An 11,305-nucleotide genomic window follows, 5' to 3' on the forward strand; every position below is an offset into this window, starting at 1 on the left:
TGATTAGAAGTGGAATAAAAAAGAGTTTTGATTAGATGGGAAGGTCCACTTTGGTTTGTTAGGAAGTAGGATGCCTTTTTTATATCAAGACAAAACAAACCCCTCCTTTCTCCCCAACCACTCTTGTCATCTTTACCTTTCCCACCCACTTCATCATCCTTTTTAGATCAATAATATAATTTAAATACTATAGAGATAAAGGCCAAAATGGGTAAATCACAAAGTTTACAAAGGATTTTAATTTTTATTTAATATGTTAAATATTAACATATTCTAACATACACAGCTCAGGCACAGCATGTTTATCTTCCTCTTCTACTTGGTATCAGCAAGCAAGATAAAATAATAATAATAATAATAATAATACGTCTCTTTATGTATGACTCTTTCAATGGATTTTAAGATTATGAATGAATTACTTCATTTTGCTTTAATAATTCGCAATTTTTTTTTTTTCGTACGTTGTTTTGGAACCAAAGCTAATAGAATTATCAATATATATAGTTGTGTCCTAAACGTCATGTTCTTCTTATCCACTACTCGTATCTTCCATATGTCGTGTGGCATCTTGATAGTAACAAAACATATGAAAACCACCTTCGACAATGAACGCTATAAAGTAAAATAATAAGAGCTTGTTGCTTTAACAAGTTAGTGAAAATTTATTGAACATTATCAAGGGTACATCTACCGCGTGATATGCCATTTGTTTTTTATTTGGTAAAAGAGGATTTTGTTTGCTAGTTTAATAGCTATGGTTTTGTTTTTCGGTTTTGGTTATTACCTCTCATATCGTCAAAATAAGTTAACACCATATAAAAATGATTATTACGTCATAGTAAAAGTTTATATATATATATATATATATATATATATATATATATATATATATATATATATATATATATATATATATATATAAAACCATAAAAAGTTAAGAACCATTTCATTAAGGGTATTTTTGTAAATTTAACTTAATGTTATAAAACATACATATTTTTCATTGTTACGATTAGATCTAACTTATAACATTTCAAACTCTTTCAAAAACTCTCCCACCATTTTTTGAAGAACACAAACCCAAAGATCTCCTCCACCACCAACTAACGCCGGCGGCGCCACCATCACCAACTATCGTCGGCAGCAACACCACCGCAGAAGGCGGAACACCTCCACCAGTAGATCGACGTGTCTATTTCATCATCTGCCTCCACTTCTTCAAATCTACGATTTATCAATTTTTTTATTTGTTTTGCTCCGATAAACCATCAGATTTCACCAGATCTGATGTGTTGTGTATTTTGAGGTTAGATCTGGCATTGCTCTCCCCTTCAACCCGCATTGATGTGTAACCTGCCTTGCTCCAATCTACAACCGCATCAAATCTGGTGTTACATTCTTTGACGAATTCACGTTCGTCATCCTCTGACTCTACTTCACCAAATCTACGACTGTATCCATGTGTTTCTCTCTTTTCCTCGGATTAACCACCAGATCTGCATTAGATCTCCCCATATTTGCATCAGATCTAACGACCATTTCTAACGAGATTGAAGGAGTTCCAACGATATCTGGTTTCGTGTTCTTCAGGTTATACATTTGATTTTGTGTTATTTAGCTTAGATATCTTCAAAATGTTTGTCGTTTTTCATCTCAAGATCCGATAAACCATTTTTTTCTCCAGATCTACGACTGCCTCCATTTTTTCTCTGTTTTGCTCCTGTGAACCATCAGACCTCCACTCTCAAACCTCACCGGAGAGCCAAACAACATCACTTGACGTCAAAGATGATGAGGCTATTATTGTTCTGTCAAGATATGATGTTTTTTTGTTGATTATGGATCTGATATATGTGGTGCATATAAAGTGTTTGATGAAATGCCTTAACGAAATTCAGTAAGTTATTAAGCTGTGAATATGTATTTTTATGTGTTAATTTGTGAATATGTAAATTATTAAGCTATGAATGCATTTTTTATTCACTAAACTATGAACTAGTATCTGAAATATTGAATTAAGCTATGAATTCTGAATTTTTTTTTATCCATATATGATTTATGAAGGAACGATGTTGGCAAAATATGGTAGTTAGCGGTGTTGATGTTGGTGGTGATGGTAGAGTAAGGATATAGTCTATTTCTCTCATCTTCTTCATTGATTTCAGATAAGTTATCATCTATTATGATTCATATATATATATATATATATATATATATATATATATATATATATATATATATATATATATATATGTTTTTTTTAATGTTTGCTTCTAAAATATGTCATAATTATGTGTGTATTAAACTGTGAATGGATTGTTTAATACAATGAAATATGAAATTGTACTTATAAATGAGTTGTGAATGTATTGTATTAAACTGTGAATTTTGTGTATTAAGCTGTAAATTTTATTCACAGCTTAATATAATAAATTCACAATTTAATACACAAAACGAATCTAAATATATACGTATAAATGTAAGTTTTAAGTTGATAATATATAAGTTTTGTTTATTAAACTGTGAAATTATTGTATTAAGTTGTGAATTTTTTATATTAAATTATGAAGTGACTATATTAAGCTGTGAATTGTCTATGTTATGCTGTAAACTTTTTATGAAATTTGTTGTTTCTTCAAAAATATGAAAATAAATAAACATTGTACACATACTCGATTTTCTGTAATTCTGAATAAAATATGTAAAATTTAAATTGTGAATATTGTTTAATTTAAAATTTGAAAGAAACATTATCTTCTAAATATTAAGGTAAAAATGTAATTTTTACATTGACAATATGGCTGTAAATGTATAATTTTGTATTAAATTGTGAATTTAATATATTAAATTGTGAATTTTGTGTATTAAACTGTGAAATGACTATATTAAGATATGAATAGTTATAAATTTTGTGTTAAAATATGAAATATTTATATATAAATGTTTGTATTAATTATCTTGTGAATATATTTATTCTTTGTGTTGTATAAATATATAACAATATAGTAGTTTTAATATTTGTTTCCCATTAAACTTTAAATGAGTGAATTAATAAGTTTATTAAACTGTGAATGTAGTATTTAAGTTGTCAATATATGATTTTATATACAGATCTAATTTGGAAGGAAAGATTGTGGCAACGGTGGCACAAGTAGTTGTTGGCGGCGTGTGGTAGTTGGTTGTGGTGGTAGAGTTTGATATTGGCTTTTCTAAATCTTTGAATTAGTGTAGAATGTATTGTATTAAGTTGTGAATTTTTTTATATTAAACTGCAAATGAACTGTATTATCTACATATTGTGTTAAAATATCAATGAAAATAAGTATTCACATGTTTAATAACTATTAAATGAAGGTTCTTAGAGTTCTTAACCTTTTTTGGTTCTCATTTGAACCACTCCATATATATATATATATATATATATATATATATATATATATATATATATATATATATATATATATATATATATATATATATATATATATATATACTAGGCGAATGCCCGCGCGTTGCGCAGAAACACCTATATAGTTAATGTCTTTACAAATATATGTTTTTTTAAATATAACAATAACGTTGTTGTTAAATTTGATACAATAATTTGTATATACTAAATTGATATAATATATTGATTATATTTGAATCATATGATAATATATACATTTATTGTAACTTCATAATCTCAATCGTTTAAATGACTTCTACCCGCGAGTTATACATGAATAACATTAAATATAATATATGATTTGATGTTATTTATAGTTGTTTTTATTGTTAATTAATTTTTTAAAATTTATTTGCTTAATGTTTTAATTTCTATCATTATAATTATTTAAAACATCAAACATTGTTTTTTATTTTAAAGGCAACAATATAATCATTTATATAGAGTTGTTTTTAACTATTGTTATTGTAAGTTATTTTAAGCTACTTATTTGGAAACTTTTAACGATTATTAAAACATATTTAAGAAATATTTTAGTTAAATTGAGATTATAATTTAGTTTTTGCTTTTATCACTACAATTTATCACTTTTAACTATTTACAAAATATTCTTTAGTTTTTTAAATGGAACTGAAATTTATATTTGAGTTGACATTGTAATGCACAGAAACACCTATATAGTTGAAGTCCTTACAAATTTATATTTTTTAAATATAACACTAACATTGTTTTTTCATTTGATATAATAATTAGTATATTAATTTGAAATAATATATTGATTATTTTGAATTATATGATAATATATACATCTATTATAACGTCATAATCTCAATCGCTTGAATGACTTCTACTCGCGAGTTACACATTAATGAAATTAAATATTATATATGGTTTAATATTATTTATAGTTGTTGTTATTGTTAACTAATTTTTTAAAATTTATTTGCTTAATGTTTTAATTTTTATCATTATAATTATTTAAAACATCAAACATTATTTTTTGATTTTAAAGGTAACAATATAATCATTTATATAGAGTTATTTTTAACTACTGTTATTATAAGTTATTTTAAGCTACTTATTTGAAAATTTTTAACGATTATAAAATATATTTAGGAAATATTTTAGTTAAACTGATATTACAATTTAGTTTTTGCATTTATCACTATAATTTATCACTTTTAACTATTTATAAAATATTATTTGGTTTTTTTTAGTGGAACTGAAATCTATATTTAAGTTGACATTGTAATGTTATATTTAAATTAACAAATTAAGTATTTTGTCCAAATTGTTCAAAAGTTGTAGCTTTAAACTAATAATGGTTTACATGCAACAACAATTTAAATCTAATAAATTAAGTATAATATGTTAAAATTTAAAGACATAACTTTATAAATAGAAGTAAAGATATTATTTTAAAATTGAAATTTAGTCTATTTATGATTACACTTTAGGTTTGATATTTATTTAACCTTATTAACCAACTTACAATCATTATTAGAAAGACACTATAATTTATCACTTTTAACTATTTAAAAAATAGTTTTTGGTTTCTTTAAGTTAAATAAAATTTATATTTAAGTTGAGCCTATAATGTTATATTTTAATTAATAATTTAAGTATTTTATACAAATTGTTCAAAAATTATACATTTAAAATGATAATGGTTTACATCTAACAATATATTAAAACTAATAAATTAAGTATAATATGTTAAAAGTTAAAAAAAAACATAATTTTATAAGTAGAAGTAAAGATATTATTTTAATATTGAAATTTAGTTTATATATGATTACACTTTAGATTTGATATTTATTTATCCTAATTAACAAATTATAATTATTATTATAAAGAAATTGAAAAGTCATGGGGTTTCAAATGAATGTGGTGAAAGGAAAAAAGAATGGAGGTTTCAAATTCATGAGATTCAAGAAAAAATGCTAGCTTTATAAGTATGTATGATATATATATATATATATATATATATATATATATATATATATATATATATACACACATACACACACAGTGGCGGACCTTAGTGGAGTCCGGGGGGTCCCGGGCCACTACTCCGATTCTGGCATGTAGTGTAAATTTTTTTTTATATTTTTTTATGTTTTTTCTATTAGGTGCACCGGCTTAAAATATGAGTGCTACTATTAATTTAGATTTTTTCGGAAAATCTTTTTAGTGGCACCCCTACTAAAACGTTATGCGTCCGTCACTATATATATATATATATATATATATATATATATATATATATATATATATATATATATATATATATATATATATATATATATATATATATAAGGAAAAGATCAATAGAGAACCTTTATTAATCAAGGAACCAAGAAACCAATCAAAAGCGTCGGAATTTAAAGCGATCAACGGAAAAAAAAAGGGTTGTAAACTTTTATAATGGATGCATATGTACCGGATTATAACAAAAACCTGCTTCCTTTTTTTCATTTAAAATTTTTTTTAAGCCAAGTTTTTTATCGAAAAAAAAAACCGAATATACCGTTGTTCACGATCTTTCGTCCTCTTTCCATAGAGATCCAAGATTATATATAAACAACGAACTTTTTTTTTCAAAAAAAACCACTTAATTTTCTTAGTTTTTTCAATATTTAAGTTTATTTTTATCAAAAAAAATTTAATTATACGAAAAATATTAATTTTTTGTACTCTATTACTAAACATTAACACAAATTAAAAAAAAAAAAGAACAAAAAAAACTTCGAACAGTGTAGATTCATACTGTAAATCTAAACTGTAAATATTTCAATTTTTAACATTCACAATATGAAAAATCTCGAACAGTTCAGATTCACATTGTGAATCTGAGAAGGTTCACAAAAAAGAACACTCGATCAATGTAGATTCACACTTTGAATCTAAATTGTAAATATTTCAAATTTTAACATTCACAATGTGAAAAAGCTCCGATCAGTTCAGATTTGCACTGTGAATCTGACTTATTATTATGCAGACTGTGAATCTGAGGAGGTTCACAATGTGAATCTAAACATTTTTACAATATGAATCTGAACAGGTTCACAATGTGAATCTGAACTGAAATATCGTTTTTTTTTATCATGAATATGAATCTATGTTTAAAAAGTACAAAAAATATGAATTTTGATTTATTTATTACTTTTTTACTATAAAAAAGTAGACCTAACTTTCTTCATCAAATAAAATGAAGTAGGTTTTTCTCAAAAAAAAAAGTTTGTTTTTTATATATCATCATGAATCTCTATTGAAAAAGGACGAAAAATCGTGAACAACGGTATATTCAGTTTTTTTCCCAAAAAAAAACATAGCCTAAAAAAAATTAAACGAAAAAAAGTGGTAGGCTTTTTTTGTAAATGGTGGATTTTATAATATAATCTGGTGTGTGTGCGTCCAATATAAAAGTGTACATCTATTTCTTTGGCCGTTGATTGTTATGATTTTCGACGTTCACGATTGGTTCATTAGTTCCTTGGTTAATTATGGTTCTCTATTGAACATCACTTATATATATATATATATATATATATATATATATATATATATATATATATATATATATATATATATATATAGTTAGGTTCAAATGTTTTCACTATCTATTGTGTGCCCGTATGATTGATTCTGGACCAATCATTTTAGTTATTTTAAGAAACTAATTAATGCATATTAAATGCTGAAGATGTAATTAATACCTATTATATCTTCAACATGTAATATGTATTAATTACTTTCTTAAAATAACTAAAATGATTGGTCCAGAATCAGTCATACGGGCACACAATAGATAATGAAAACAAAATAACCTAACCCTATATATATATATATATATATATATATATATATATATATATATATATATATATATATATATAAATTCAATAGAAACCATTATTAATCAACGAAACAAGGAACCAATTCAAAGCGTCAGAATTTAAAGCGAGCAATGCAAAAAAGAATGGTTGTAGACTTTCACAATGGACGCACATGAACCGGATTATAAAAAAAAAAAAACTCACTTCCTCTTTTTTGTTTAAATTCTTTTTAGACCATGTTTTTTATCAAAAAAAAAAAAAAAAATCAAGTATACCGTTGTTCACGATTTTTCATCCTTTTTCCAAAGATATTCATGAAGATATATAAAAAACGAACTTTTTTCTTTCGAAAAAAACCACTTCATTTTCTTTGTTCAAAAGTTAAGGTCTATTTTTTTATAGATAAAAATTAATAAATATATCAAAATTCATGTTTTTTTGTACTTTTTAAACATACATTCATATTTATGTAAAAAAAACGATATTTTAGTTCAGATTCACATTGTGAACTTGTTCAGATTCACATTTTGAACATTCTCAAATTGATAGCGTGCATAATAGTAAGTCCAATTCACAATGTGAATCTGAACTGATCGAGCTTTTTCACATTGTGAATATTAAAAATTGAAATATTTACAGTTTAGATTCACAGTGTAAATCTACACTGATCGATGCTTTTTTGTGAATCTTTTCAGATTCATATTATGCATAATAGCAAGTCAGATTCACAATGTGAATCTGAACTGATCGAGCCTTTTCACATTGTGAATGTTAAAAATTGAAATATTTATAGTTTAGATTTAGAGTGTGAATCTACACTGATCGAGGTTTTTTTCTCTAGTCGATGTTGATGTTTATTAATAGATTACAAAAAAATTAATATATTTTGGTATAATTAGCTTTTTTTTTATAAAAATAAACTTAAATATTGAAAAAAAAACTAACAAAATGAAGTGGCTTTTTTGAAAAAAGAAGTTCGCTTTTTATATATAATCATTGATCTCTATGGAAAGAAGACGAAAAATCAAGAACAACGGTATATTTGGTTTTTTTTATAAAAATGTGGCCTAAAAAAATTTTAAACGAAAAAAGAGGTGGTTTTTTGGTAAGGAGGTGGATTTTTTGGTATAATCCGGTGTGTATGCGTCCAATGTACAAGTGCACATCTATTTCCTTGGTCGTTAATCACTATGATTTCCAACACTGATGATTGGTTCCTTGGTTCCTTGTTAATTATGGTTATCTATTGAACCTCTCTTTCTCTCTTTCTCTCTCTCTCTCTCTCTCTCTCTCTCTCTCTTTTTCTCTCTCTCTCTCTCTCTCTCTCTCTCTCTCTCTCCGAGCCAGATATTTCTCATTTGTTGCTTTAACGTTTTCGCGTACCGGCAGCAGCGATATATGTCTAATCATAAATGATTATACATATATGTTTGTTCACTGATTAAGTAATCATATATGATTATAACAGTTGGTGGCAGAAGAGGTGGTGGTGGTACAAGCGACGAAGGTGGTAGTGGTGGGGATGGTGGCGGAGGAGAAAGGAACAAGCGGTGCTATATAATCATTTATGATTACAATAGGTGTGCGGTACTGATACATCGGAGTGTTAGAGTGGTAGATGTGGAATATGTGGCTGAAATTAAATCTCAAAATCTTTATTTTTTTTAATCTCAACGGAATATATATATATATATATATATATATATATATATATATATATATATATATATATATATATATATATATATATAATGACAAAATAGCCGCTCCATTTTCCATCTTGTCGTGACCCAACACCCTACCATCCTATCTACTTCTCCCCAACTTTTTTCTAGGGGCGGTTTAACTTTATATTTTGTTAGGTTAGGGCTTATGCCCCTAATTTTAAAGGACCCCATATTATACAAACGTAACCTAATATTAATAAATCTTAAATCTCAATTACTCTATTATTAATAGTCTGATAAGCCTTATCTGTTTTTTCATTTGTGGTTATCTTGGCGATTCACCAAAACATATACATTATATAAAAAACTAAACTCCGTTATTTATAATTTTTTTAGTTTATACGTTAAGTATAGTAAATGTCAAAGGGTCTCAGATTTTTGGTTCACTTAGAGCCCCTAAATTAATTGAGGCACATATGCCCCTCTCACTCCCCTTCTTCTTCCATATACTCATGATTAAAGCGGACAAAAATTGATCGAATCCATCAATTCAACCCTAACCAAATCCAATCCAAAATTAGCAGGTTGAGTTGAGATTTTCAATCAATTTAAATTAAATGAGTCAACCCATTTAACCCATTTAATTAAATTGGTTAGGTTGGATAAAAATTATCAATTTATTTTCAACCCACCAACCCATTTAACTTTAATATTTATTTAATTTAATAATTATTTAAATATTATCATGTATTAATCTAAATATTGATTTATAAATTACAATGTTGTCTTATTATTTATGTTTAAAAAAAAAATACAATCTTAATTCATATATTTTTTTCTCAATCTCCAAAATAACTTTGAAATTAAATATTTTTTGTGTTATCAGAACAATTTCTTTGTATTTATGAATTGGGATCGTACTATTATCATACTTTGAAATTTTATTTAAGGTAGAACTAATTTAAATGGCGTAATCTTTAGTTAATTTCTTAATTTTTTAAAATTTTTTTAAGGGTTAAGCGTTTTAACCGATTTATTTAATAAGTTGGGTTGAAAACTATGGTGTTGTTTGTTTTTTATGGGACAAAATGTTTGCAGTCTGCGGACCACATCTGATGATCTCTGCAGTAGAAGAGATGAACCAAATGTCTGCAGATTGTTTGTTTTTTTTAACGTATACAGGCTGCTAGAATAAACTTAAATCTAATTAAACCGATTTTTTTAAACTTAAGAGAGTTTTTCAATAATTTTATGATTTTATTATAGATAATTAAAAATGTAGACCGACTTTTATGTATTACTTTATAAAAAGTGAAAATAAAATATTACGAATTAACGTATATATTTAATAAAAACCAACAAACTTTGATCATAAAGATATACCTAAACATTGTAATTCAGGATAAAAAAAATTTAACACGTAAAATTCATGGAAAGAAACTTCGATTTTAAATGAAATTTCAAAATTTCATTTTACCATTTCGAATAAATCAATTAAAATATGGTCATAAATATTTATTCCAAGAAATAAATGATATTGCTTTAAATAATGTTTTATAAAGTTTGGCATAAAATATATAAGACGATATTACGATTTTTTTTCATATCTATATAAACAACTCAAACGACCAGTACTGTAATTAAATTTTTATTTATAAATTTGTCATAAAAGTCATGATTGTGTCATCGAACCTTTTATCTTTAAGTATTGTAACTTTTTTTCTTTTAAATTGTTTATCATAAATAAAGATGGAATAAATCTAAGTTAAAAAAAGACTAAGATATATGTGTTTTTTATGCTATAAGATGTCTGGAGAGTTTTGAAGACTCTGATTCATATCTGTGTCAAGAAGAGGACGCGCAAACATTTTTAGATCTGCAATATTTAAAAAAGCAAACAGTCTGCGAAGCTTAATGTCCGTGCGTGGTCTGCTGCATGGCGCAGACAGAAGATGTCAAGAATATTTGCTAACAAAAAACAAACAGCGCCTATATAAACATAAACTAGTCAACCCGGTAATAATTTATTTATCTGAAAGGTTGGGTTGGTAACAATATCAACCTATTTAAATAAAGATGTTGGGTTGGGTTGGGTTGGTTAAGATTTTCAACTCAATTAACAAATGGAAAAGAAATAAGCAAAGTTACAATTCAAGTATTAAATAAGAGGAGCTGATATTTCCATATGGTATTTTCAAATTATATTATCTTTTATGCCCCTCAATTTAGTTAACAAAAATATGAAAGAGAGATAACAATTAAGGAATATCAAAGGACTTAACGTTGATTTTATCCTTCCACATGCTCTTTATCCTTCTTTTCAAACGGCGTAACCCTGACTCTTCTTCCTA

At 25.8% G+C, this 11,305-nt stretch overlaps 1 long non-coding RNA gene across 1 annotated transcript; it reads left to right on the forward strand.

Annotated features, from left to right (window-relative positions):
* Positions 1-1,036: 1,036 nt before the first annotated feature.
* Positions 1,037-2,165, forward strand: LOC145051423 (uncharacterized). Its single transcript, XR_013683617.1, has 3 exons — positions 1,037-1,590; positions 1,685-1,897; positions 2,065-2,165. It is a non-coding gene; the product is annotated as an uncharacterized LOC145051423 (long non-coding RNA).
* Positions 2,166-11,305: the final 9,140 nt, after the last annotated feature.

This window comes from Lactuca serriola, chromosome 5, assembly GCF_051521515.1.
Source record: "Lactuca serriola cultivar US96UC23 chromosome 5, Lser_US96UC23_V15, whole genome shotgun sequence".
In the NCBI taxonomy this organism is placed as follows: domain Eukaryota; kingdom Viridiplantae; phylum Streptophyta; class Magnoliopsida; order Asterales; family Asteraceae; genus Lactuca; species Lactuca serriola.